Genomic DNA, 27,951 nt, shown 5'->3' with positions numbered 1-27,951 from the left:
CCAGCTTTAAACTCCTGTTTTGGCGGTTTGCTTTCAATAGATGCCTGGGTCTGTTCAAAGGCATCAGCAAGAGACACCATCTCATCCACAGACGTTACATTTTTGTCCCAAAGACACTGCTTTACATCAGCCTTACATATGCCTAGGAAATGCTCTTCAGCAACAAAATCCAACATTTCCTCAAAGCTTGTAACACCTTTGCCCCTCACCCATTTTCCCATCAAATCTTTCATTTTGTTCACATATTCCCCATTATTCATACCAATATCCCTTTTAAGATTCCTAAATGTAACTCTGTGTGTTTCAGGGGTAATCTGAAACCCTTGTAAAACAGTGTTTTAAAATTTACAATAGTCTAAAGCATCCTCTATGGGCATTTCATTGAATACACTTAGAGATTTACCAGTTAATTTTGCAATTAGGGTAAGAACTCTCTTGACATCAGGGATTTCATACACTGCACACAGCCTTTCAAAGGTAGTCAGATATTCAGCAATAGCATTGGTCTCCTGTACACAGGACATAATTGGTCCCAACTGTGGATTTTTGGAGTGATGGGAATTGCTGGGGTCGGTGGGTTCTTGCTCTGCTTCTCTAGCAGGCCCAGTGGGTGTTTTCGCTCGCTCTCACTTTCTTCCTGCTCTCTCTTTCCCTTATAGTTATAGCCTCAACCATCTTGTCTCTCTAATATGCTGAGACCAGTACAGCTACAACAGCACTGCAAACTAACTTAGAATATGTTTTAACTACTTCTGCTAAACAACCTGTTCCCCTTTGTATTTAGCTGTGACACTCTGAATGCCTTTCCCAGACCCGAAGAAGAGCTCTGTGTAGATCAAAAGCTGGTCTCTTTTACCAACAGAAGTCAGTCCAGTAAAAGATATTACCTCACCCACCTTGTGGGTTGTCTCTCTAACATCATGGGACCAACATGGCTACAACACTACTGCAAACAACAAATGTATAACCACACACAGCTAAACCTAAGGCTCGTAACAGTTACAGAGCTAAGAAAAATAGTGTTAGCCATTGAATTTAGAAGCTGCAAAATACTCCTACATATGGATTTTCTCAGTTAAATAAAATTCACTCTTGAATACATTGAGCTTTGCAGGATTGACACGACTCTGCATATTTAGCAAGATATGAGGTGTCCGGATAGGCACAGTAAAACAAAGTACCAAACTAATGTGCAAACATGGAATCTGGTGGGAACACAAAGACATTACAGAAAACACAGCCCAGAACAGAGTCCTATGGGGCTCCCTTATGATCTTGAATATGATTATTAATAGGAACATGAAAATCATGTTACAAATTAGTACTGAGAAGATGAGTCATTTGTTGCTTGTTTACCAACAATATCAGAAAACGCCACCAAATGCTTCAATCATTTGAAAAGGTCTCAAGGCTTATTCAGTGTCATTAAACAGATGACAAATGTATAGATAAAGCTCAAATAACCTCAGAACTGTTTAGACCTGAAGAGAATTATCTCAGTGCTGTGATACCTAAAACTGAACTGCAATTTATCATCGAAATAGGGTTCAAAGTGACAGGACTCGAACCTGCAAAACACTTTCAAAAGATGAGCCTGGGAACTTAAATTCACAACTTTGTTAGATGGTAACAATCATGGACTGATTAGAGACACTGGATTTATGGCATTTAATAACAATCTGTAACCCACTAACAACCCTCCCTCCCCCAACGGTTTCCTCCCCCTTTCCTCCCTATGACTGGAGAGGTGTTAACGGGACACTTCACCTTGAATGGTCTCTTGAAATATGCCTTAACTACTTATGCTAAAAAATCTGTTCAACCTTGTATTTAGCAATGACACTGTTTCCCAGACCTGAAGAAGAGTTCTGAGTAAGCTTGAAAGCTTGTCTCTCTCACCAACAGAAGTTGGTCCAATCAAAAAATATTACCTCACCCACCTTCTCTCTCTGTATTTCAGTAACATTTTCCAAATCTTTTGAATAGTGTGTGACCTGAATTATTTGCAAAACAACACACAAAGGTCATACTCCACACACAAAGTATCACTGATAAGTCATGTAATGAAAAGAGACACAGGAGCCGTGAAATTAACAAACATACGAAGAACACAACACAGGAAGCAACTGTATGTTTATTTTTAAACATCAAAGTCGCTGCAAAGAGGAACTTTAAAAATAACAGTTGGAATCAGAAAGTTGAGGCCAGCGGTATTGTCACGTGGCTCACTCTCTAGGCACAACAATCTTCAAAGTGCAGCAGGGAAATGTTATACATGGGAGCAGGGTCCATGTGGACAGTTAGTGTTTGACATGTTGGTCTCAGGTAGATTTACAGCCTAGCTAGGTACGCACTAACTGTTCATCTGGACAAGCCCCAAACGATTTAGAAATGCACACACATTGGAACTACCGCAGAGCAACTGCAAACTCTACAGAAAGAGCACCAGTGCTAGAACTCTGAACACAGAAGCCTGAAATCATCTCAAATTGGGCAGCGATTGCAGTGCCTGGCAGTAAAGGCACAGGAGAACACAACGTGTTTCTCTGGTTTATATGTCACAAAATGAATAGCTCTGAAGGAAGCATCATGCCAGGAACCCATGTTCTCAGCAATACTACAAACACCACTGAGATAGGATATGTGAGCTCCTGCCACCAGCAGAGAACAAGAGAAAGCTGGCAGTAATCAAGGCTGAAATTTTCCTGCGCTGCGGTTCCATTCATGCATATGGTAGGATTTGCTTTCCTATTGCTAGCTGGTGACAGGAGTGAAAATCTCAGCCAATAGGAAGACATTAGTTTATGAGATTTTGACAAATTACACATTAAGCAGTAACAGCCACAACAATTAGATTTAGAAGTTCCTCAGGTTTCACTGGATTGTACACATCTAGCATGGAATCCTATAGCACTTATTACCAAAAATTTACTTCATATTTGCCAGATTGTATCCTACTGTCAGTACTTGAAATCATGACAAATTGGAAGCACAGGTTTCTGCAAGGTCTTAGGCCTTGTCTACACTACGAAATTATGTCGAATTTATAGAAGTCGGTTTTGTAGAAAGCGTTTTTATACAGTCAATTGTGTGTGTCCCCACACAAATGCTCTAAGTGCATGCAGTTGGCGGAGTGCGTTCACAGTACCAAGGCAACCATCGACTTCCGGAGTGTTGCACTGTGGGTAGCTATCCCACAGTTCCCACAGTCTCCGCCGCCCATTTGAATTCTGGGTAGAAATCCCAATGCCTGATGGGGCTAAAACATTGTCGCGGGTGATTCTGGATACATATCGTCAGGCCCCCCTTCCCTTTCTCCCTCCCTCCATGAAAGCAACAGCAAACAATAGTTTCATGCCTTTTTTCCTGGGTCACCCGTGCAGACGGCATACCATGGCAAGCATGGAGCCCGCTCAGCTAACCGTCACCATATGTCTCCTGGGTGCTGGCAGACGTGGTACTGCATTGCTACACAGCAGCAGCTTATTGCCTTTTGGCAGCAGACAGCGCAGTATGACTGGTAGCCGTCATCGATCTATTCCAGGGTGCTCTTTTAACTGACTTCAATGAGGTCAGGGGTGCCTGGGCAAACATGGGAGTGACTCAGCCAGGTCATTACCCTTTTAAGTTTTGTCTCATGGCGATTCAGTCCTACCGGCAGTCCTACTGCACCGTCTTTTAATGACGGCCAGGAGACGACGATGGCCAGCAGTCATACTGCACCGTCTTCTGCCGAGCACCCAGGAGATGACGATGGCTAGCGGTCGTACTACACAGTCTGCTGCCAGCAAGATGTATAAAGATAGATGAAGTGGATCAAAACAAGAAATAGACCAGATTTGTTTTGTATTCATTTTCTCCTCGCTTCCTCCCTCCCTCCGTGAAATCAATGGCCTGCTAAACCCAGTTTTGAGTTTTATCCTTGAGGTTTTGAGTTCTATCCTTGAGGGGGCCATTCTGTTTCTTGAAAAGCCACCCCCTTTGTTGATTTTAATTCCCCGTAAGCCAACCCTGTAAGCCATGTTGTCGGTTGCCCCTCCCTCCGCCAGAGCAATGGCAAACAATCGTTTCGCTCCCTTTTCCCTGGATAGCCCAAACAGGAGCAGACGCCATAGCACAGCAAGCATGGAGCCCGTTCAGCTCACCGCAGCAGTTATGACCATTGTAAACACCTCACACATTATCGTGCAGTTTATGCAGAACCAGCACCTGAAAAACCAGGTGAGGAGGCAACAGAAGTGCAGTGATGAGGACATGAACACACTTTTCTCTAAAACCGCGTTCCCCCGCAATTTGGAGATCATGGTGTTAATGGGGCAGGCTCATGCCGCGGAATGCTGATTCTGGGCCTGGGAAACAAGCACAGAGTGGTGGGACCATATAGCGTTGCAGGTCTGGGATGATTCCCAGTGGCTTCAAATCTTTCGCATGCGTTAGGGCACTTTCATGGAACTTTGTGACTTTCTTTCCCCTGCCCTGAAGCTCAAGAATACCAAGATGAGAGCAGCCCTCACAGTTCACAAGCGCGTGCAATAGCCCTGTGGAAGCTTGCAACACCAGACAGCTACCGATCAGTTGGTAATCAATTTGGAGTGGGCAAATCTACTGTGGGGGTTGCTGTGATACAAGTAGCCAATGCAATCATTGAGCTGCTGCTATCAAAGGTAATAACTCTGGGAAACGTGCAGGTCATACTAGATGGCTTTGCTGCAATGGGATTCCCTAACTGTGGTGGGGCTTTAGACGGAACGCATATCCCTATCTTGGGACCGGACCACCATGGCAGCCAGAAAATAAACCGCAAGGGGTACTTTTCAATGGTGCTGCAAGCACTGGTGGATCACAAGGGACATTTCACCAACATCAGCGTGGGATGGCCGGGAAAGGTTCATGACACTTGCGTCTTCAGGAACTCTGGTCTGTTTAAATGGCTGCAGGAAGGGATTTACTTCCCAGACCAGAAAATAACTGTTGGGGATGTTGAAATGCCTAATTATCCTTGGGGACCCAGCCTACACCTTAATGCCCTGGCTCATGAAGCCGTACACAGGCACCCTGGACAGTAGTCAGGAGCTGTTCAACCATAGGCTGAGCAAGTGTAGAATGGTGGTAGAGTGGGCATTTGGACGTTTAAAGGGTCTCTGGCTCAGTTTACTGACTCGCTCAGACCTCAGCGAAACCAATATTCCCATTGTTATTGCTGCTTGCTGTGTGCTCCACAATCTCTGTGAGAGTAAGGGGGAGATGTTTATGGAGGGTGAGAGGTTGATGCAAATTGCCTGGCTGCTGAATACGTGCAGCCAGACACCAGGGTGGTTAGAAGAGCACAGCAGGAAGCGCTGCACATCAGAGAAGCTTTGAAAGCCAGTTTCATGACTGGCCAGAGTACTGTGTGACACTTCTGTTTGTTTCTCCTTGATGAAAACCCGCCCCCTTGGTTGCCTCTAAATTCCCTGTAAGCCACGTGCCCTCCCGCCTTCGATCACAGCTTGCTTGCAAAGGAAATAAAGTCACTATCGTTTTAAAAACATGTATTCTTTATTAATTGATTATAAAAATAGGGAGATAACTCACAAGGTAGTCCGGGTGGGGTGTGGGAGGAGGGTAGGAGGGAAGGAAAAGGCCACTTCAAAACTTGTTGAATGCCAGCCTTCTGTTGCTTGGGCTGTCCATTGGGGTGGAGTGGTTGGGTGCCCGGAGCCTCCTTCCCCACCCCCACGTTCTTGGGCGCCTGGGTGAGGAGGCTACGGAACTTGGGGAGGAGGGAGGGCGGTTAAGCAGGGGCTGCAGCGGCAGTCTGTGAGCTTGCTGTCGTTCATGAACTTCCACCAGACTCCGGAGTATATCCGTTTGATCCCGCAGTAGCCCCAGCGTTGCCTCCTCTGATATTCCTGCCACCACCTCTCCTCACGTTCATCAGCCACTGTCCTGTACTCTGCTATTGTGTCCCTCCACACAGCTCTGTCAGTGCCGGACGCCTGCATGAGCTCAGAGAACATGTCATCGCGTGTGAGCTTTTTTCGCCGCCTTATCTGAGATAGCCTATGGGACACAGGAGGGAGGCTTGAAACATTTGCAACTTCTGGAGGAAAAAAAGGGAGTGAAGTATTCAAAAAGATACATTTTACAGAACAATGACTATACTCTTTCACGGTGAACAACACTATTCACATGTGATTTTGGTACAAGGTCGCATTTTGCATCTTATATTGAGTGCCTGCGGCTTTGGTGTTAGAGATCACACACGCAGGGCCGGGCAACAGAATTCGGCTTGCAGGCGGCCATGGTAAGCCATAGTCTTTCGGCTTCTGCAATCTTCATAACAGCAGTGCCCTCCTTTCCCATACCAAGCAAAGCCAGTTGAGTTGTCTATTTAGTGCTGCGGTTTTCCTGTTAACGTGCAGCAGCAGAAACCAAACTAACCCCCTCCCCTCATCCAATTCTCTGGGATGATCGCTTTTCCCCTCCCCCCACCGCCTGGCTGGTATCAGGGAAGATCCCTGCCAGACGCGAACAGCTTTGCGCCAATGCGCCCTCCCCCCTGTGTGGCTAACTGCGGGGAGGATTTCTTTTCAGCGTCAGGCAAACAGCCCAGTAGGAACGGGCACCTCTGAATGTCCCCTGAATTAAATTCCCCTATTTCAACCAGGTTATCACGAATGATATCACTCTCCTGAGGATAACACAGAGAGATAAAGAACGGATGTTGCTTGAATGCCAGCAAACACCGGGACCATACGCTGCCAGGCTTTGTCATGCAATGATACCCGATTACTTGCTACTAGCATGGCGTGGTAAAGTGTCCTACCATGGAGGACGGAATAAGGCTGCTCTCCCCAGAAATCTTCTGCAAAGGCTTTTAGAGTACCTCCAGGAGAGCTTCATGGAGATGTCCCTGGAGGATTTCCGCTTCATCCCCAGACACGTTAACAAGACCTTTCCAGTAGCAGTACTGGCCACAAATGCATCCCAAGTCCTCAGGGCTACTTAATCATTAAAAATGCTTGCTTTTATAACATGTATTATATTTAAAAAGGTACACTCACCAGAGGTCCCTTCTCCGGCTTCGTTGGGTTGGGAGGATATTTCAGTCAGGGTGATAAAAAGATCCTGGCTGTCGGGGAGAATGGTGTGCTGTGTGCTCTCCCCAAGCTCGTCCTCCTCATCTTCCCCATCTGCAAAATCCTCAGGCATGACGGAGAGTACCCCATCATCGAAGTCCACGGACAGGGGTGGGGTAGTGGTTTTGCTAGAATTGCATGCAGCTCAGCGTAAAACCGGCATATCTGGGGTTCTGTCCCAGAGCGTCTGTTTGAGTCTTTGGTTTTCTGGTACGCTTGTCTGAGCTCCTTAAGTGTTACGCGGCACTGTGTTGCGTCCCTGATGTAGCCTCTGTCCCTCATGGCCTCTGAGACTTTTTGAAATGTTTTGGCATTTCGTCTTTTGGAACGTAGGTCTGATAGCACGGATTCCTCTCCCCGTACAGCGATCAGATCCAGTCCCTCCCGTTCGGTCCATGCTGGAGCTCTTTTTCAATTCTGGGACTGCATGGTCACCTGTGCTGATGAGCTCGCCTGGCCAAACTGGAAATGAGATTCAAAAGTTCCCGGGGCTTTTCCTGTACACCTGGCAATGTATCTGAGTTCAGAGTGCTGTCCAAAGCAGTCACAGTAGTGCACTGTGGGATAGCTCCCGGAGGCCAATACCTTCTAACTGCGTCCACACTAACCCTAATTCGAAACGGCGATGTCAATTTCAGCGCTAATCCCCTCGTTGGGGAGAAGTAAAGAAATCGGTTTTAAGAGCCCTTTATGTTGAAAAAATGGCTTTGTTGTGTGGACTGGTGCAGGGTTAATTTGGATTTAACTCTGCTAAATCTGACAAACTCGTAGTGTAGACCAGGCCTCAGATCTATCATATACTTTAAATGAGCAGTCTATATGAAGGCAAATAAATCACTAAGCTTTAGAGATATTCCATTGCTTAACAGGGAGGATTCACTGCTCAAAAAGAAGAAGAATGAGTCAGTTTTACACTACTTTTAGGTATTTAAGATATACATGTTTTATATCTCAGTAGGTGAGTTCATCTAATATATTATAAATATTTACTCTCTGCTATCGTATTTGATATCATTCCAATCAACATTCTTGTCAGTGTCAACTCAATGCCAGGGGTTATCTGGTGGGAAATCCTGGTCCCACTGTCTGTGAGTTTTGCAACTGACTTCAAACAATAGGACCAGGATTTCACCACTGGCATATATGCATCATTTAAAATCAAAAGCTCCATAAGTCAAGTAGCATAATTTAAGCAGTATGCTACTGATCAGATCTACTGAGTTTTTATTTAATAATATGTTCAGCAGAGAGTCTGAGAACTTAGAAGCAGGAGGAATAACTGTCACTGGCAGTTAATATGGACACTGGAATTAAAAGATGTCAATAAAGGAACAAATAGCTAGAGATAAAGAAAATAATTTGTTCGTATCTTCTTCCTAAACAATGTTGATGGTATACAACTGTGCGAGGGATGAACACATGTACTTGTTACTAGATATCAGAAGTTATTTTACATATCACTCAGCAGGGTGATGGCTTGGAGTTTCTAAGAATTTCAGGAATGAGAACATGGCTGCTGTTGTTCCTGCCAACTGGAACTTTTGGGTGGGAAAGCAAAATATTCTGGTAAAATGCAAAGACCTAGCTTAACTAGTTATTTAGATTTAAGCCTTGAGTCAAGATCAGGTAGCTCCCTAGACATTCAGTACAGTAGCTCTGAACTTAAGTGCTGACACAGACACCCCACCTTACTGAAAAAATCAATGCCATAAAGTGAAGTGCCTTAATGGATTGGACTATTGCATCAGTTGACAACACAGGCTACAGAGTTACATGGTGCAGACACATACACAGAATTCTCTTCCTTTTCCCACTTTAAGGTGTCTAAAAAGAGTGCAATAACACTCCTCCAGCAACGCATTTCAAAAGATGCTACAACCACAGAGAAGTTTATACATTCAATTAAAATGTCTGCTGTCCCGCACAGGCAAGATGATATTATTATCGATATTATGGTATCACATAGTGGCCCCAGTCATAATCTGGACCTCACTCTGCAGGGTGCTGAACAAACACAGATGAAGAGACTCTTGCCCCGAGAGAGTTTATGCCATTTTACTGATCCTTTGTGTAGGCAGAAACTCTTCATAAATGCACAATATTCATCGGGTGCATTAATCCCAGTGACAGGGAGTACAGGAGTCCTACCCATGCACCAGCACAGAGAGAGTTAACTCCCTGCTCCACATTCCCATGCTCCACACAAGGTAACAAACCATATCTGGTGGCTGAGGGTCCAATTTGCCCAAACAGCTCTGTGGTCATATGGAGAAATCAAGCACTGCTTCCTCCCAGGACTCCAGGACTCCATTTTATTGCTGACCAAGCTGGGCTCTTGTTGCAGGTTGGCCAACTCTCAGCTTATACCTAGTCCTCTCATTTTAAAAGAAAAGGAACAAATTTGGGAGTGGAAAAATTAAGAAAACATAAATTTTCTAACATTTACTAGCATTTACCCTAGTCATAGTCATAAAATATCAGTGAGGTAAAAGTGTGCTTCACACTGCTTGTAGGATGCTACTTCCTTATAGCATTCACTTTCAAAAGTCAACGCTAGCCAGATATCTCCATCATGATGCCTTCAAATTAAATTGATAAAAATCTAACAACAGCTTTTGACCAACATTTTGTAGGTTAGCTCTATCACTGAAAAATAATCCAACAAACCAGACTCTGATATTAATTTTCCCAATTAGCTACAGGAAGGGCATGTTTTTTTAAAAAAATGGGTGATTTAGTGCTCTTTTACATAACTGTCCAATATTAGAGCAGATTTGGAGAAGCTGCAATTTGATACAAGTCTAGATTCAGACTGGTTCAAGTCTTCCTCCTCCATAAACACAGCCACACTAGACAGCTGGGCAAAGAGAAAACCTGACAGAGGAGCAAAAACACTCTCTGCCATTTTCTGAGCAGCATCTATTTATAAATTCATTTAGGGCACCAGGAAAATATAAAGAGAATCTCCATTTCTCTGCATAACAAGGGCTCTTCTGAATGGGCCTTTGGAGAAAGGAGCTTCCCACAGCTGTGCCCTCATAACATTATTTTTTGTTTCAAAAGCTAGTCTCTATTTGTATTGCTTTCCGATCCCTGTTGTCTCTGTGACTCATACTGTCAGCTGTTGACAAGGGAATGATTCTATTTATAACTTCATCACTGTTCAATCCATGTTTTTGAGACCATGAAAATGCCAGCATCCCATCTCTGCCCCAAAATGAAGTGATTTATACAGGTTCTTTCCACTTTCTCTTCTAAAGCAACTTCAGTGATGCAAATCCTACAGAAAGCCTGAGGTTAGTGATCACCACCAAGAACTAGTCTAAAAAGCTGTCCAAAGGGATCAATTTCACTTTTACTTTTAGGAGTTAAGAAATAATAAATCACTGGAGAATACAGATGTGTTATCAGAAAAGAGACAAACCAGTGATATAGATTACAAGGTAAAGTTAGAGGCAAAATCACCCCTACCTCTGACCCTAGTTGCACATATTGTTGTTGTTTTTAATAAACATTTTCCTCAATCACCTCTTCACCAACTATGTAAGAGTCACTAAACAAGCAACCAAAATGAGCTTCTCCATGCTAATATAAGAAACACTTCCAATAGGTCTTATTTTTACAGAGTTTTCCAACTTCATTTTGTCTTATTTCCCATATCTCACTTGGATGGGGAGGTACATAAACCTATTAAACAATGAATTTGTAAGCACGTGGAGGAAAGTAGGGTTATAAGAAACAGACAGCCCAGTTATTTGTCAAGAACAAATCATGCCAAATCAATCAACTTTCCTTCTTTGACAAGGTTAATAGCCTGGTGGCTACAGGGAAGCAGTAAATGTGATATATCTTCATTTTAGTAAGGCTTTTGAGACAGTCCCACATGACATTCTCATAAGCAAACTAGGGAAATGTGGTCTAGATGAAATTACTGTAAGGTAGGTGCACACCTGGTTGAAAGACCATGCTCAAAGAGTAGTTATCAATGGTTCACTGTCAAACTGGGTTCAGGTATCTAGGGAGGTCCCCGCAGGGGTCAGGCCTGAATCTGGTACTAATCAATATTTTCACTAATGACTTGGACAATGGAGAGGACAATATGACTATAAAATTTGCAGATGACATCAAACTTGGAGGGGGTTGCAAGCACTTTGGAGGACAGGATTAGAATTCAAAAGGGTGTTGACAAATTGGAGAATTGGTCTGAGTTCAACAAGATGAAATTCAATAAAGACAAGTGCAGAGTACTTCACCTAGGGAGGAAAAATCAAATGCACAACTACAAATTGGGGAATAATTGGCTAGGGTAGTAGTACTGCTGAAAAGGATCAGCCAATTGCCCCACTCTTCTCGGCATTACTGAAGCCTCAGATGGAGTACTGTGCCCAGTTCTGGGTACCACACTTTAGGAAAGATGTGGACAAATGGGAGAGTCCAGAAGACAGCAACAAAAATGATAAAAGCTTTAGAAAATCTATTCTATGAGGAAAGGTTAAAAAAAATGGACAAGTTTAGTTTTGAAAACTGAAGACTGAGGGAGGACCTGATAATCTTCAAATATACTGACAGCAGTTATAAAGACAATGGTGATCAAATTGTGCTCCATGTCCACTGAATGTAGGACAAAAAGTAATGAGCATAATTTGCAGCAAGGGAGATTTAGGTTAGATATTAGGGGAAAAAATTCTAACTATAGGGGTAGTTAAACTCTGGAATAGGCTTCCAACACAGGTTGTGGAATCCCCATCAGTGGAGGTTTTTTAAGAACAGATTGGACAAACACTTGTCAGGAATGGTAGGTTATCTTTGTCCTGCAGCACCATACTGTAGACGCTTCCTACATTGACAGAAGGGTTTTCCCCATCGATTTAGATAATCCATCTCTCTGAGAGCAGACAGATAGGTCAACAGAAGAGCAGTGTGTGGCTATCAACTTTGATTGTCTCTCAACTGCCAACCCACTGCCACGGGACGATGGACTCTCTGCACAGAAGCCTGGTTGAAGGAAGGGCCTGGAATTTCCCAGCTGGAGAACATGGGAAAAAAGGGACACAGAATGTATTTAGGGAGGGGCTTCTCTGAGCAAGGGGGCCAACCACTGCCACATGCCAGAAGACCATGCTGGGAAGAGGGAGAAGGCAGGAGGGACTCTGCCTTGTCTGAAATGCTGACCAGCTCTCGGACTCACAACAGATGTGAGAGCAGACTCAATGGGTTCATCTCAGAACTGTATTATGTTGCAAAGATCTGTAACTCTAGTGCTTTCTTAACAGTAAAAGTGACTGTGGTTAAAAAATTCCTTTGCTAAGCCTGTATTCTTTACTTGCCCACCACATTTTCCCAGAAGGGGTTCATCGATAAGCTCTGAGTGCCCACAGTGAGGTGGAATTCAGAGGGAAAGTGCACGTGCAACTGGGGGGCTTGGAAAGGCTGAGGTACTGATTTCAGGGTCTAACAGAACTCGCTTGGAGAGCCCCACATTCCAAGGAAGGGAGGCAGATATGAGGTCTGCCACTGCAAGTGTGCCTTGGGGCATACAACTAGGAAGTGACCTTTGCTCTGCACAGAGCCAGGTAGCTTAGGAGCACATGGAATCCATCGATTGCATCCACTCACAACAAACAGGTTTCCTTCCAGAGGGGGACTCAGACAGGTTGTGACAGTCCCAACTTGAGAGGCATTTGAACAAGAAGTTCCCGAGATAGAGCCTGCTTAAAATCACCTAGTTCTTCTAACTTTTTTGGTCCACACTTGGGGCTCAAACTGTGATTCCGATCCTCCCCAAACTGACATCAGAATTTATCTCAGCTAGTACACAGCACCCACTGCCCCTTTGGAGAAGTTATATTTCCAAAGTTATTGAGGGTAAAGTTTGGAACTGCAGGTCCAAACTGCAGGAGCTAAACTGAGCCTAGAAGAGTGAAATATGTATGTCCAGCAAGGTCAGGGCTTTGTGGAATCCAAAGGATTTGTAGGCAGTCTGTTGTCCCAGTACTGGGTGACTCAAGGTGACATGCTCTGAATTCAAGCCCTAGCCTTTGGCAGCACATAAATTGTTCTCTGCCAGCATTCTACAGGAAGTTTTGCCCCAAGACCAACATTTTTGCTTTAAAAGTGATACTTTAAAGTGCTCTAAAATCCACATGCAGACTTCTCCCCATCCCTCTACTGCTCCTACAAAGAAATGAAACCACCACCCTTCACAGTTCCTCCTCATGGACATGTGTTTGTCTAACTTGTTCTTAAAAACCTCCAAGGTTGAGGATTCTACAACCTTCCTTGGTAAGCTGTTCCAGTGCATAACTATCCTTATAGTTAGAAAGCATTTCCTAATATCTAATCTATATTCCTCTTGCAGAGTATGCTATCCCTGACTCCCCTGCAAAAAGATGTCCCCACTGATTCTATGCTAGTTCCTGCACTGTACCTGCATTCTCACCTCAACCCGTTGGTTCCATTCTGATATCCATGTATTTGTGGAGAAGTGGAGTGAGGAGGTAGAACTGTACTGTGCTGGTCAAGCAGAGTGATGGGAGAGGAGGAGATGATGCAAGGACAGTGAAACTTCTTAATTCTTTGGCTGAGGTAATCATTGCCAAGGAACCAGAGGCAGTGGAGGTGGTGAATTGGGTTGTGGTATGCTGAGAATTTTTTTTCCCTAAACAAGGAAATTAAATGTCCGAAAACTTTGATGACAAAAAATCAAGTTGAGCTATATTCATACCTATGAAAATCAGGAAATGAAAAGTTAAGGCATCGCAAGCTTAATCTTCTGAACTTAAAACTTCAGACTTCAACTCAGATTGCATGTCGGTCTATCCAACAAAGGATGCAGAATAAAGAAAAACAGGAATCTCATGTCATGTCTAGATTTACCGGGGATCCACACTGCTACAATCAATGCAGCGGGGGGTCGATTTAGCGGGTCTAGTGAACACCCGCTAAATCAACCGCAGAACGCTCTCCCGTCGACTCCAGTACTCCATTGGAACGAGAAGAGTAAGGTAAGTAGACGGGAGAGCACCTGTGTAGACACCGCAGTAAGTCCACCTAAGCTACGTCAACTCCAGCTATGTTATTCACGTAGCTGGAGTAGCGTAACTTAGGTCAACTTACCCCGGAAGTGTAGACAAGGCCTATGTCATGAAACCACAAGTCACACCAATACAGCAATGTGAAGGGAGACTACTGTTGAAGATATATGAACCACCTATCCAGCCTGCACAGCAGATGAGACGGTGACCTTGAGAGAATTAGAGATAATCTTTACACAAGGATGAATTGTCAAATTTTCTCCCAGTAGTGTCAGTACATAAGGATTTTCACCTAAAAGAGGTACAGAGGGCTTCTTGTGCTAAAAGTTATTGTGACCAATCTAGTTATTCCCTACAATACCATATTATATTGTGACAGTCATAGAACTTAATACTTGATCATGTTCCAAACATTGAGCATTTAACGAAGGTTTTTTTTTACACTTCAAAACTCAAGTGCCACAAAGTCTCAATAGAATTTAGCAGCTTTACCCACCAGTATCAAAATAATTTAGTGAGGAAAATATTTTCCTCTTCCTGACAACCAAATATCCACATTCTACAATTTCCAGTGACCACTGCAGGTTTTCAGACATCAACTGGCAATATAGCACCAGCAGACTTTTTTGTGGTTAGTTCTTCTGTAGTATACAAATTAAGCCAACTTCTGCGAAATTTGGCTGTTTATTAACACATGGCTTGTTTCTATGTGGCTGAAACCCTGGCCAGCAATTAGGCAAAAGCCTTCAAAGATTTATGCAGCACTTAGCTTTAAGCACATGAGAAGTCCCACTGAACTCAAGGGGACTACTTGGATCAGAGCTTAGGTCTGCACATGCTGATGTGATCAAAAGAAAACCCCCTTATGTATACCTGAGTACACAATAACTTAAGTTCGTAATATTTTTCAAAAAGCACAAGCACTCTCTTGAAATCAGAAATTGTTCACTGTCAACAAAAGGGAAAGTTAGCTACGGCACATAAATACCTATGATCAAGACTGGGACTTTTAAATACAGGCTTTTCACAAAGACTTGCCAGGCTATTACCTCTAGCTACCATCAAATTCCAACATAGCTGCCCTAGACTACCAATACAGCAAAAGCTGTACCCTGCACAGGTAACTGTGCCATATTACCATCAGTGATTTTGGCTTGCAACAGACATTTAAATGTTTTTGAACTCTTAGAAAAACTAGTATTTATAAAACAATCTTTTCTTATACCAGCACATTCAGAGCTGCATCAAATACATACAGTGTCTAGCACACTGGGGTTCTAGTTACACATTTGATACTGCTGTTGTAATTGTTTCTCTTTTAAACACCTGAGATTCATGAACATTTCAGTACAAGCTCAGTAATAACTTTCCCCATAAAAAATCCTACATTATGTTTAATTTACCTGATCTTCTGTTTAATATTTTTACTTGGTTTGTGATCAGTCATTACCTCAGATCATACTTTAGCCATCAAAACTTTGTTCACCAGAATAACTTCTAAACAGTCACGCCCAGCAGTGGCATCTAAAGGCAGCTAATCTAAAGGATAAAGATCTATTTCATGCATTCTCTTCATTTGCTTTACCATCTCATAAACACAGTCAATGTCAGTCAGCACCCTCTGTTAAAAATCCTTTATTCATAACTTGTGATGCCAGTAGCAGCCCACATGCTTTAAAACCACATTGGTATCTGAAGGAAGTCACATGCAACAAATTGTTTACCACATATTGAATCTGAGAGACTCTCTCTCATGGAACTTACTCAGCTAAGGATATATAATCGATTACAAGAAAAGAAAATATGCCTTCAGGTACTTTCTTCGTAAGTCATGTGTTTGAAATCCACAAATTCTGGACAACATACCAATATCTGAAACTTATCTATTTTAGCAAATTAGCTGAGAAGTCATCAGACTGGAATTCTAGCACAGATTCATGCATTTTCATGCTGTTACAGCTTTGACTTTTTCCCCCATTTAAATGCAAAATTAATATGAAGTTTAGCTAAGGCCCCTTGCTTTCTGTGATGTTATAGAACTCAAACCCCATAGCAGAAATGTAGCTCCTAGCACAGTGGGGTCCTGGTCCATGACTAGGGCTCCTAGGCATTACAATAATACAAATAATAATAATAGAAACTAGAAGCTGCATGCTGTCTCTTATTTTAACATAGCAAATTATTTAAAATCACCTTCCCTCCAAAAATTGTCAATTTACACTTAAGGTCACCCACTGCACTTCCTATCAGCTCAATCACTATAAAAGCAGGCAATCACAAACTGTGTAAATATTCATAGCACACCAACATCTTATTCCAATGCTTATTACTAGGGCCCTACCAAATTCATGGTCCATTTTGGTCAATTTCATGGCCAGAGGGTTTTAAAATTGGTAAATTTCAGGTTGTCAGATGTTTACATCTGAAATTTCAGGGTGTTGTAACTGTGGGGGAACTGACCCAAAAGAGGGTTGTGGGGGTTGCAAAGCTGTTGGGGGTTGGGGGGGGTCACAGGATTGCCACCCTCGCTTCTGCATTGCCTTCAGAGCTGGGCTCTGAAGACAGCAGCCGCGGAGCTTCCTGCAGCCAGAGGTTTCTGGAGGTGGAGGTGAGTCTGCCAACACTCCAGGCTTGTCCTGGAGTCTCCAGGAAATAAAGATTAATCTTCAGTTAAAAATTATGTCATGTGACGAAACCTCCAGGAATATGCCCAACCAAAATTGGCAACATGACTGATCTCCCACTGCTGCAGTGCCCCAGGCAGGGGCTCCTAGCTGCTAGTCCCATCTGGGCTGGGGAGGGACAGGGCTAGCTCTTCCCCTACATGGCCCTTGGGGTACCTCTGGGTAACTCCCCTGGCTGCAGGCAAGTCCACGGCTGCACTGCCTTCAGAGCCCAGCTTCCTGCAGCCGGGGGAGGTACCCAGACATGGGTCTGATCCCCCCTGAGAGCAGCCATGCAGAGGAAGAGGAAATCCCGTCCCTCCCCAGCCAGGCGGATTAGCAGCTGGAGCCTGGTGAATAGCAGGAGCTCCCAGCTATGGAACCCTCAGTCCTGTCCCTCTCCCTTCCCTCCAATAGCTAGATTTCAAAAGGGAGGTCTGATTTCATGGCCCGTGACATGTTTTTCATGGTCGTGAATTTTGTAGGGCCCTAATTATTACCCGAACATCACATTCCCCAGCACAACAGACTCCTTAGCTCCACCATAAATTCCCTTTTAAGTTCTGTCATATGAGCAAACACCATGTACATGACCAATCCTTCAAAATTAAACAACCTGAACTGTGACCTCAGCTAGATTAAAATAGAATTACCTACAGATACACTTGCAGTGGAAAGTATCAACTGTATTGTTTACATGAACTCAGAAGCAAGGTTGGGCATTTTAGTGAGACTTCTAGGAATCAACACATAAAACTAGAATGAGGAAAGGGACTGAGGGCATGTGGAGGAACTGGAATATGCAGCTATGGAGGAGGTACATGACTAAGAGCTGTGCAGGTGATGAGGGGCAAGCAGGGAGAGATAATGAGCTAAGGCACCTGGGTGGAGAGGGAAGCAAGGCTGGAGAGGAATTTCACTATAGCAAATCTATGATTCTACTCCTGACACACTAGGCTCAGTAAGGGCTACAATTTGGGACACTATCCTGGGTGGTGAAGAGAAATCAACAATCTGCAGCAATCTGGTTGTGGCTTGCAGCCCCTTTCCCAGTAAGCCATAGCAAGTCTGCTGGGTAGAGAAGGCAGGGAAACACTAGTGCTTCCTTGCTGCTGCCTTCTCCTCCTGCCACCATAACCCTATTTCTCCAGGCACACACAGCCACTAACTCCCACTTCCCCATCACATCCTTACTAACCCCATATGTCCTCCCGTAACATCTCCACTCCCTAACTAATGCTCCCTGGTCTCCCAATGGGGTGGTGAGTCAGAGATATTCTTGGCAGAATGGGAAAACAGAAATAGTTGGTGGAATTTGATAGTTCCATCAGCTTGTCTTTGTGGAGCTAAATGAGTTTGGGATGACAGAGGACGATAACTCATTTTGTATTTAAGTTGAACATTTGAACTGTGTCGTACACCTGTGACATTATTGACAGAATCTGTAACCATATAGATCACTATTGCAACCACTGTTACATATTGCAGCAAATATTGTACAAAGGTTGTAGTGTAAAGTGTCTATGGAAAGGTTATAATCTGCTAATTAAGATTATGCTATCTGTATGTGTGTATCATTTTCGTAGTTGAAGTTATGAATATTGGCTATGTACTTGTATATCAATGTGTTTTGATTCTGAAGTAGCCTTAGCCCTGGTCTACACTAGGACGTTAGGTCGAATTTAGCAGCGTTAAATTGATGTAAACCTGCACCCGTCCACACAATGAAGCCCTTTATTTCGACTTAAAGGGCTCTTAAAATCGATTTCCTTACTCCACCCCTGACAAGTGGATTAGCACTTAAATCGACGTTGCTGGCTCGAATTTGGGGTACTGTGGACACAATTCGATGGTATTGGCCTCCGGGAGCTATCCCAGAGTGCTCCATTATGACCGCTCTGGACAGCACTCTCAACTCAGATGCACTGGCCAGGTAGACAGGAAAAGAACCGCGAACTTTTGAATCTCATTTCCTGTTTGGCCAGCATGGCAAGCTGCAGGTGACCATGCAGAGCTCATCAGCACAGGTGACCATGATGGAGTCCCAGAATCACAAAAGAGCTCCAGCATGGACCGAACGGGAGGTACGGGATCTGATCGCTGTTTGGGGGAGAGGAATCCGTGCTATCAGAACTCCGTTCCAGTTTTCGAAATGCCAAAACCTTTGTCAAAATCTCCAGGGCATGAAGGACAGAGGCCATAACAGGGACCCGAAGCAGTGCCGCGTGAAACTGAAGGAGCTGAGGCAAGCCTACCAGAAAACCAGAGAGGCGAACAGCCGCTCTGGGTCAGAGCCCCAGACATGCCGCTTCTATGATGAGCTGCATGCCATTTTAGGGGGTTGAGCCACCACTACCCCAGCCGTGTTGTTTGACTCTTTCAATGGAGATGGAGGCAATACGGAAGCAGGTTTTGGGGACGAAGAAGATGATGAGGAGGAGGAGGTTGTAGATAGCTCACAGCAAGCAAGCGGAGAAACCGGTTTTCCTGACAGCCAGGAACTGTTTCTCACCCTAGACCTGGAGCCAGTACCCCCCGAACCCACCCAAGGCTGCTTCCTGGACCCAGCAGGAGGAGAAGGGACCTCTGGTGAGTGTACCTTTTAAAATACTATACATGGTTTAAAAGCAAGCATGTGAAAGGATTACTTTGCCCTGGCATTTGCGGTTCTCCTAGATGTAGTCCTAAAGCCTTTGCAAAAGGTTTCTGGGGAGGGCAGCCTTATTGCGTCCTTCATGGTAGGACACTTTACCACTCCAGGCCAGTAACACGTACTCGGGAATCATTGTAGAACAAAGCATTGCAGTGTATGTTTGCTGGCATTCAAACAACATCCGTTCTTTATCTCTCTGTGTTATCCTCAGGAGAGTGAGATATAATTCATGGTCACCTGGCTGAAATAGAGTGCTTTTCTTCAGGGGACACTCAGAGGAGCCCATTCCTACTGGGCTGTTTGCCTGTGGCTAAACAGAAATGTTCCCCGCTGTTAGCCACAGGGAGGGGGGAAGGTTGAGGGGGTAGTCACGCGGTGGGGGGAGGCAAAATGCGACCTTGTAACGAAAGCACATGTGCTATGTATGTAATGTTAACAGCAAGGTTTACCCTGAAAGAGTGTAGCCACTATTTTATAAAATGTGTCTTTTTAAATACCGCTGTCCCTTTTTTTTTCTCCACCAGCTGCATGTGTTTCAACGATCACAGGATCTTCTCCTTCCCAGAGGCTAGTGAAGCTTAGAAAGAAAAAAAAACGCACTCACGATGAAATGTTCTCCGAGCTCATGCTGTCCTCCCACACTGACAGAGCACAGACGAATGCGTGGAGGCAAATAATGTCAGAGTGCAGGAAAGCACAAAATGACCGGGAGGAGAGGTGGTGGGCTGAAGAGAGTAAGTGGCGGGCTGAAGACAGGGCTGAAGCTCAAATGTGGCGGCAGCGTGATGAGAGGAGGCAGGATTCAATGCTGAGGCTGCTGCAGGACCAAACCAGTATGCTCCAGTGTATGGTTGAGCTGCAGCAAAGGCAGCTGGAGCACAGACTGCCACTGCTGCCCCTCTGTAACCAACCGCCCTCCTCCCCAAGTTCCATAGCCTCCACACCCAGACGCCCAAGAACGCGGTGGGGGGGCCTCCGGCCAACCAGCCACTCCACCACAGAGGATTGCCCAAAAAAAAGAAGGCTGTCATTCAGTACATTTTAAAGTTGTAAACTTTTAAAGTGCTGTGCTTAAAGTGCTGTGTGGCATTTTCCTTCCCTCCTCCACCACCCCTCCTGGGCTACCTTGGTAGTCATCCCCCTATTTGTGTGATGAATGAATAAAGAATGCATGAATGTGAAGCAACAATGACTTTATTGCCTCTGCAAGCGGTGATTGAAGGGAGGAGGGGTGGGTGGTTAGCTTACAGGGAAGTAGAGTGAACCAAGGGGCGGGGGGTTTCATCAAGGAGAAAAAAACAGAACTTTCACACCGTAGCCTGGCCAGTCATGAAACTGGTTTTCAAAGCTTCTCTGATGCGTACCGCACCCTCCTGTGCTCTTCTAACCGCTCTGGTGTCTGGCTGCGCGTAACCAGCAGCCAGGCGATTTGCCTCAACCTCCCACCCCGCCATAAACGTCTCCCCCTTACTCTCACAGATATTGTGGAGCACACAGCAAGCAGTAATAACAGTGGGAATATTGGTTTCGCTGAGGTCTAAGCGAGTCAGTAAACTGCGCCAGCGCGCCTTTAAACGTCCAAATGCACATTCTACCACCATTCTGCACTTGCTCAGCCTGTAGTTGAACAGCTCCTGACTACTGTCCAGGCTGCCTGTGTACGGCTTCATGAGCCATGGCATTAAGGGGTAGGCTGGGTCCCCAAGGATACATATAGGCATTTCAACATCCCCAACAGTTATTTTCTGGTCTGGGAATAAAGTCCCTTCCTGCAGCTTTTGAAACAGACCAGAGTTCCTGAAGATGCGAGCATCATGCACCTTTCCCGGCCATCCCATGTTGATGTTGGTGAAACGTCCCTTGTGATCCACCAGAGCTTGCAGCACTATCGAAAAGTACCCCTTGTGGTTTATGTACTCGGCGGCTTGGTGCTCCGGTGCCAAGATAGGGATATGGGTTCCGTCTATAGCCCCACCACAGTTAGGGAATCCCATTGCAGCAAAGCCATCCACTATGACCTGCACATTTCCCAGGGTCACTACCCTTGATATCAGCAGATCTTTGATTGCGTGGGCTACTTGCATCACAGCAGCCCCCACTGTAGATTTGCCCACTCCAAATTGATTCCCAACTGACCGGTAGCTGTCTGGCGTTGCAAGCTTCCACAGGGCTATCGCCACTCGCTTCTCAACTGTGAGGGCTGCTCTCATCTTGGTATTCATGCGCTTCAGGGCAGGGGAAAGCAAGTCACAAAGTTCCATGAAAGTGCCCTTACGCATGCGAAAGTTTCGCAGCCACTGGGAATCGTCCCAGACCTGCAACACTATGCGGTCCCACCAGTCTGTGCTTGTTTCCCGAGCCCAGAATCGGCGTTCCACAGCATGAACCTGCCCCATTAGCACCATGATGCATGCATTGGCAGGGCCCATGCTTTCAGAGAAATCTGTGTCCATGTCCTGATCACTCACGTGACCGCGCTGACGTCGCCTCCTCGCCCGGTATCGCTTTGCCAGGTTCTGGTGCTGCATATACTGCTGGATAATGCATGTGGTGTTTAATGTGCTCCTAATTGCCAAAGTGAGCTGAGCGGCCTCCATGCTTGCCTTGGTATGGCGTCCGCACAGAAAAAAGGCGCGGAACGATTGTCTGCCGTTGCTCTGACGGAGGGAGGGGCGACTGACGACACGGCTTACAGGGTTGGCTTCAGGGAGCTAAAATCAACAAAGGGGGTGCCTGTACATCAAGGAGTATTTCAGGCAGGACTGCACGGAGGGTTCCAATAAGAAATGGTGCACCTAAGTTATCGTTCTTATTGGAACAAGGAGGTTAGCCTGGCCTCTGATTGATACACGGCTAGATTTACCTTGCTGCACCTTCTCTGTGAGTGACTGCAGTGTGATCTAGAGGAATGAGTCCCCTAGACAGGGGAGGAGGCAAATGAGTACAAAACAAATCTGGTCTATTTCTTGTTCTCACCCACTCCATCTATCTTTTACATCTTTGGCTGGCAGCAAACGGTGCAGAAGGACTGCATGCCATCCACATCTCATGGCTGCTCGGCAGAAGATGGTACAGTACGACTGCTAGCAATCCTCATCTCTTGCCTGCCTGGCAGAAGATGGTACAGTACGACTGCTAGCAGTCCGTATCGCCTGCCCGCTCACCATAAGACGGTTGAATAGGACTGACTGCAGGACTAAAGAGAATGACCTGGTCAGGTCACTCCAAATTTAGTCCCTGCGCCCATGTCTGCCCAGGCGCTCCCAGCCGACGTGGCCAGGAGCACCTCGGACACGACGAGGATGACTACCAGTCGTATTGCACCGTCTGCTGTCAGAAGGCAATGGGTTGCTGCTACTGTGCAGCAAAGCCGTACCGCGTCTGCCAGCACCCAGGAGACATAGGGTGACGGTTACCTGAGCGGGCTCCATGCTTGCCGTGGTATGGCGTCTGCACAGGTAACTCAGGAAAAAAGGCGCGAAATGATTGTCTGCCCTTGCTTTCACGGAGGGAGGGAGGGAACGGGGGCCTGACGATACGTACCCAGAACCACCCGCGACAATGTTTTAGCCCCATCAGAGTGCTCCATTGTGACTGCTCTGGACAGCACTCTCAGATGCCCGATTGTTTGCCGTTGCTCTGACGCCGGGAGGGGCGCTTACAGGGTTGGCTTCAGGGAGCTAAAATCAACAAAGGGGGTGGCTTTACATCAAGGAGTATTTCAGGCAGGACTTCACGGAGGGTTCCAATAAGAAATGGTGCACCTAAGTTTTTGTCCTTATTGGAACAAGAAGGTTAGCCTGGCCTCTGATTGATACATGGCTAGATTTACCTCGCTGCACCTTCTCTGTGAGTGACTGCAGTGTGATCTAGAAGAATGAGTCCCCTAGTCAGGGGAGGGGGGGAAGGAAATGAGTACAAAACATATCTGGTCTATTTCTTGTTTTGATACACTCCATCTATCTTTTACATCTTTGGCTGGCAGCAGACGGTGCAGAAGGACTGCATGCCATCCACATCTCATGGCTGCTCGGCAGAAGATGGTACAGTACGACTGCTAGCAGTCCGTATCGCCTGCCCGCTCACCATAAGATGGTTCAATAGGACTGACTGCAGGACTAAAGAGAATGACCTGGTCAAGTCACTCCAAATTTAGTCTCTGCGCCCATGTCTGCCCAGGCGCTCCTGATCGACCTCACAGAGGCGACCAGGAGCACCTCGGACATGACGATGACGGCTACCAGTCGTACTGTACCGTCTGCTGCCACAAGGCAAGGGGTTGCTGCTACTGTGTAGCAATGCCGTACCGCGTCTGCCAGCACCCAGGAGACATAGGGTGACGGTTACCTGAGCGGGCTCCATGCTTGCAGTGGTATGGCGTCTGCACAGGTAACTCAGGAAAAAAGGCGCGAAACGATTGTCTGCCCTTGCTTTCACGGAGGGAGGGAGGGAACGGGGGCCTGACGATATGTACCCAGAACCACCCGCGACAATGTTTTAGCCCCATCAGGCATTGGGATCTCAACCCAGAATTCCAATGGGCAGCGGAGACTGCGGGAACTGTGGGATAGCTACCCACAGTGCAACGCTCCGGAAGTCGACTCTAGCCTCCGTACTGTGGAAGCGCTCCGCCGAGTTAATGCACTTAATGCACTTAGAGCATTTTCTGTGGGGACACACACACTCGAATATATAAAACCGATTTCTAAAAAAACGACTTCTATAAATTCGACCTTATTCCGTAGTGTAGACATACCCTTAGTAAAGCATTTGGTCAGCTTCTTGAGAAAGGAATGTGCAAATTAAGTGCCCAATCAAGAAACACTTAACTGACAATGGATCTTGGAAGACTCCAATCCACATAAGAAGTTTTCCTGGGAACTTACAAGGTAGCATGTGAGCAATGTCTGCCATCTGTAAAGAACTGAGTCATGCATGGACATAAAAAGAAAAGGAGTACTTGTGGCACCTTAGAGACTAACCAATTTATTTGAGTATGAGCTTTCGTGAGCTACAGCTCACTTCATCGGATGCATACCGTGGAAACTGCAGCAGACATTATATACACACAGAGATCATGAAACAATACCTCCTCCCACCCCACTGTCCTGCTGGTAATAGCTTATCTAAAGTAATCATCAAGTTGGGCTATTTCCAGCACAAATCCAGGTTTTCTCACCCTCCACCCCCCCACACACAAACTCACTGTCCTGCTGGTAATAGCCCATCCAAAGTGACAACTATCTTCACAATGTGTATGATAATCAAGGTGGGCCATTTCCTGCACAAATCCAGGTTCTCTCACCCCCTCACCCCCCTCCAAAAACCACACACACAAACTCACTCTCCTGCTGGTAATAGCTTATCCAAAGTGACCACTCTCCCTACAAATGGCCCACCTTGATTATCATGCACATTGTAGGGAGAGTGGTCACTTTGGATAAGCTATTACCAGCAGGAGAGTGAGTTTGTGTGTGTGGTTTTTGGAGGGGGCTGAGGGGGTGAGAGAACCTGGCTTAATGGTGAAATCCTAGCGGATCTTAAACATAAAAAAGAAGCTTACAAGAAGTGGAAGTTTGGACGAGTGAAGAGTATAAAAATATTGCTCGGTCATGTAGGAATGATATCAGGAGGGCCAAATCGCACCTGGAGCTGCAGCTAGCAAGAGATGTCAAGAGTAACAAGAAGGGTTTCTTCAGGTATGTTGGCAACAAGAAGAAAGCCAAGGAAAGTGTGGGCCCCTTACTGAATGAGGGAGGCAACCTAGTGACAGAGGATGTGGAAAAAGCTTATGTACTCAATGCTTTTTTTGCCTCTGTCTTCACTAACAAGATCAGCTCCCAGACTGCTGCGCTGGGCATCACAAAATGGGGAAGAGATGGCCAGCTCTCTGTGGAGATAGAGGTGGTTAGGGACTATTTAGAAAAGCTGGACGTGCACAAGTCCATGGGGCCGGACGAGTTGCATCCGAGAGTGCTGAAGGAATTGGCGGCTGTGATTGCAGAGCCATTGGCCATTATCTTTGAAAACTCGTGGCGAACGGGGGAAGTCCCGGATGACTGGAAAAAGGCTAATGTAGTGCCAATCTTTAAAAAAGGGAAGAAGGAGGATCCTGGGAACTACAGGCCAGTCAGCCTCACCTCAGTCCCTGGAAAAATCATGGAGCAGGTCCTCAAAGAATCAATCCTGAAGCACTTGCATGAGAGGAAAGTGATCAGGAACAGCCAGCATGGATTCACCAAGGGAAGGTCATGCCTGACTAATCTAATCGCCTTTTATAATGAGATTACTGGTTCTGTGGATGAAGGGAAAGCAGTGGATGTATTGTTTCTTGACTTTAGCAAAGCTTTTGACACGGTCTCCCACAGTATTCTTGTCAGCAAGTTAAGGAAGTATGGGCTGGATGAATGCACTATAAGGTGGGTAGAAAGCTGGCTAGATTGTTGGGCTCAACGGGTAGTGATCAATGGCTCCATGTCTAGTTGGCAGCTGGTGTCAAGTGGAGTGCCCCAGGGGTCGGTCCTGGGGCCGGTTTTGTTCAATATCTTCAAAAATGATCTGGAGGATGGTGTAGATTGCACTCTCAGCAAATTTGCGGATGATACTAAACTAGGAGGAGTGGTAGATATGCTGGAGGGGAGGGATAGGATACAGAAGGACCTAGACAAATTGGAGGATTGGGCCAAAAGAAATCTGATGAGGTTCAATAAGGATAAGTGCAGGGTCCTGCACTTAGGACGGAAGAATCCAATGCACCACTACAGACTAGGGGCCGAATGGCTAGGCAGCAGTTCTGCGGAAAAGGACCTAGGGGTGACAGTGGACGAGAAGCTGGATATGAGTCAGCAGTGTGCCCTTGTTGCCAAGAAGGCCAGTGGCATTTTGGGATGTATAAGTAGGGGTATAGCGAGCAGATCGAGGGACGTGATCGTTCCCCTCTATTCGACATTGGTGAGGCCTCATCTGGAGTACTGTGTCCAGTTTTGGGCCCCACACTACAAGAAGGATGTGGATAAATTGGAGAGAGTCCAGCGAAGGGCAACAAAAATGATTAGGGGTCTAGAACACATGACTTATGAGGAGAGGCTGAGGGAGCTGGGATTGTTTAGTCTGCAGAAGAGAAGAATGAGGGGGGATTTGATAGCTGCTTTCAACTACCTGAAAGGGGGTTCCAAAGAAGATGGCTCTAGACTGTTCTCAATGGTAGCAGATGACAGAACGAGGAGTAATGGTCTCAAGTTGCAAGGGGGGGAGGTTTAGATTGGATATTAGGAAAAACTTTTTCACTATGAGGGTGGTGAAACACTGGAATGCGTTACCTAGGGAGGTGGTAGAATCTCCTTCCTTAGAGGTTTTTAAGGTCAGGCTTGACAAAGCCCTGGCTGGGATGATTTAACTGGGAATTGGTCCTGCTTCGAGCAGGGGGTTGGACTAGATGACCTTCTGGGGTCCCTTCCAACCCTGATATTCTATGATTCTATGATTTGTGCAGGAAATGGCCCACCTTGATTATCATACACATTGTGAAGATAGTTATCACTTTGGATGGGCTATTACCAGCAGGAGAGTGAGTTTGTGTGTGGGGGGGTGGAGGGTGAGAAAACCTGGATTTGTGCTGGAAATGGCCCAACTTGATGATCACTTTAGATAAGCTATTACCAGCAGGACAGTGGGGTGGGAGGAGGTATTGTTTCATGATCTCTGTGTGTATATAATGTCTGCTGCAGTTTCCACGGCATGCATCCAATGAAGTGAGCTGTAGCTCACGAAAGCTCATACTCAAATAAATTGGTTAGTCTCTAAGGTGCCACAAGTACTCCTTTTCTTTTTGCGAATACAGACTAACACGGCTGTTACTCTGAAACATGCATGGACATGTGACTTGCCCATGTGACTCCAGATTCCATTTTGCTGTAGTTTTCTACAGTAAGAATAAAGAGGTGTTTCTACACCTGGAAGAAACTATAAAAGGCAGCTGCCTCGTCTCCATCTGGTCTTCAATCCTGCTTCATACTTCTGGAGGGACTTTGCTACAAACTGAAGCTTTGAACAAAGGACTGAATGACCTATCCCAGCTGTGGATGTACTCCAGAGACTTGATTTGAACCTGCAGTTTATTCCATCATTGCTACAAGCCTGAACCAAGAACTTTCCCATTACTGGACGTGATTGATTCCATTTAACCAATTCTGGCTCTAATCTATATATCTGTATCTTTTTCCTTTCATGAATAAACCTTTAGATTTTAGATTCTAAAGGATTGGCAACAGCATGATTTGTGGGTAAGATCTGATTTGTATATAGACCTGGGTCTGGGGCTTGGTCCTTTGGGGCATTTATTTTCATAATCATTTGTCCCCATAACGAGTGGCACTGGTGGAGATCCTGGGAAACTGGAGTATCTAAGGGAATTGCTTGTGTGACTTATGGTTAGCCAGTGGCGTAAAACCAAAGTCTTCTCTGTTTGGCTGGTTTGGTTT

General features: G+C 45.6%; 1 protein-coding gene across 3 annotated transcripts in view; it reads right to left on the bottom strand.

Moving 5' to 3' along the window:
- Positions 1-27,951, bottom strand: part of MYO5A (myosin VA) — a 214,827-nt gene that overhangs the window by 145,859 nt on the left and 41,017 nt on the right. The gene's annotated exons all lie outside the window — the stretch shown is intronic.

Source organism: Lepidochelys olivacea, assembly GCF_965140295.1.
Source record: "Lepidochelys olivacea isolate rLepOli2 genome assembly, chromosome: 10".
NCBI classification, from domain to species: Eukaryota; Metazoa; Chordata; order Testudines; family Cheloniidae; genus Lepidochelys; species Lepidochelys olivacea.
This window is presented reverse-complemented; position numbering and strand designations above follow the sequence as displayed.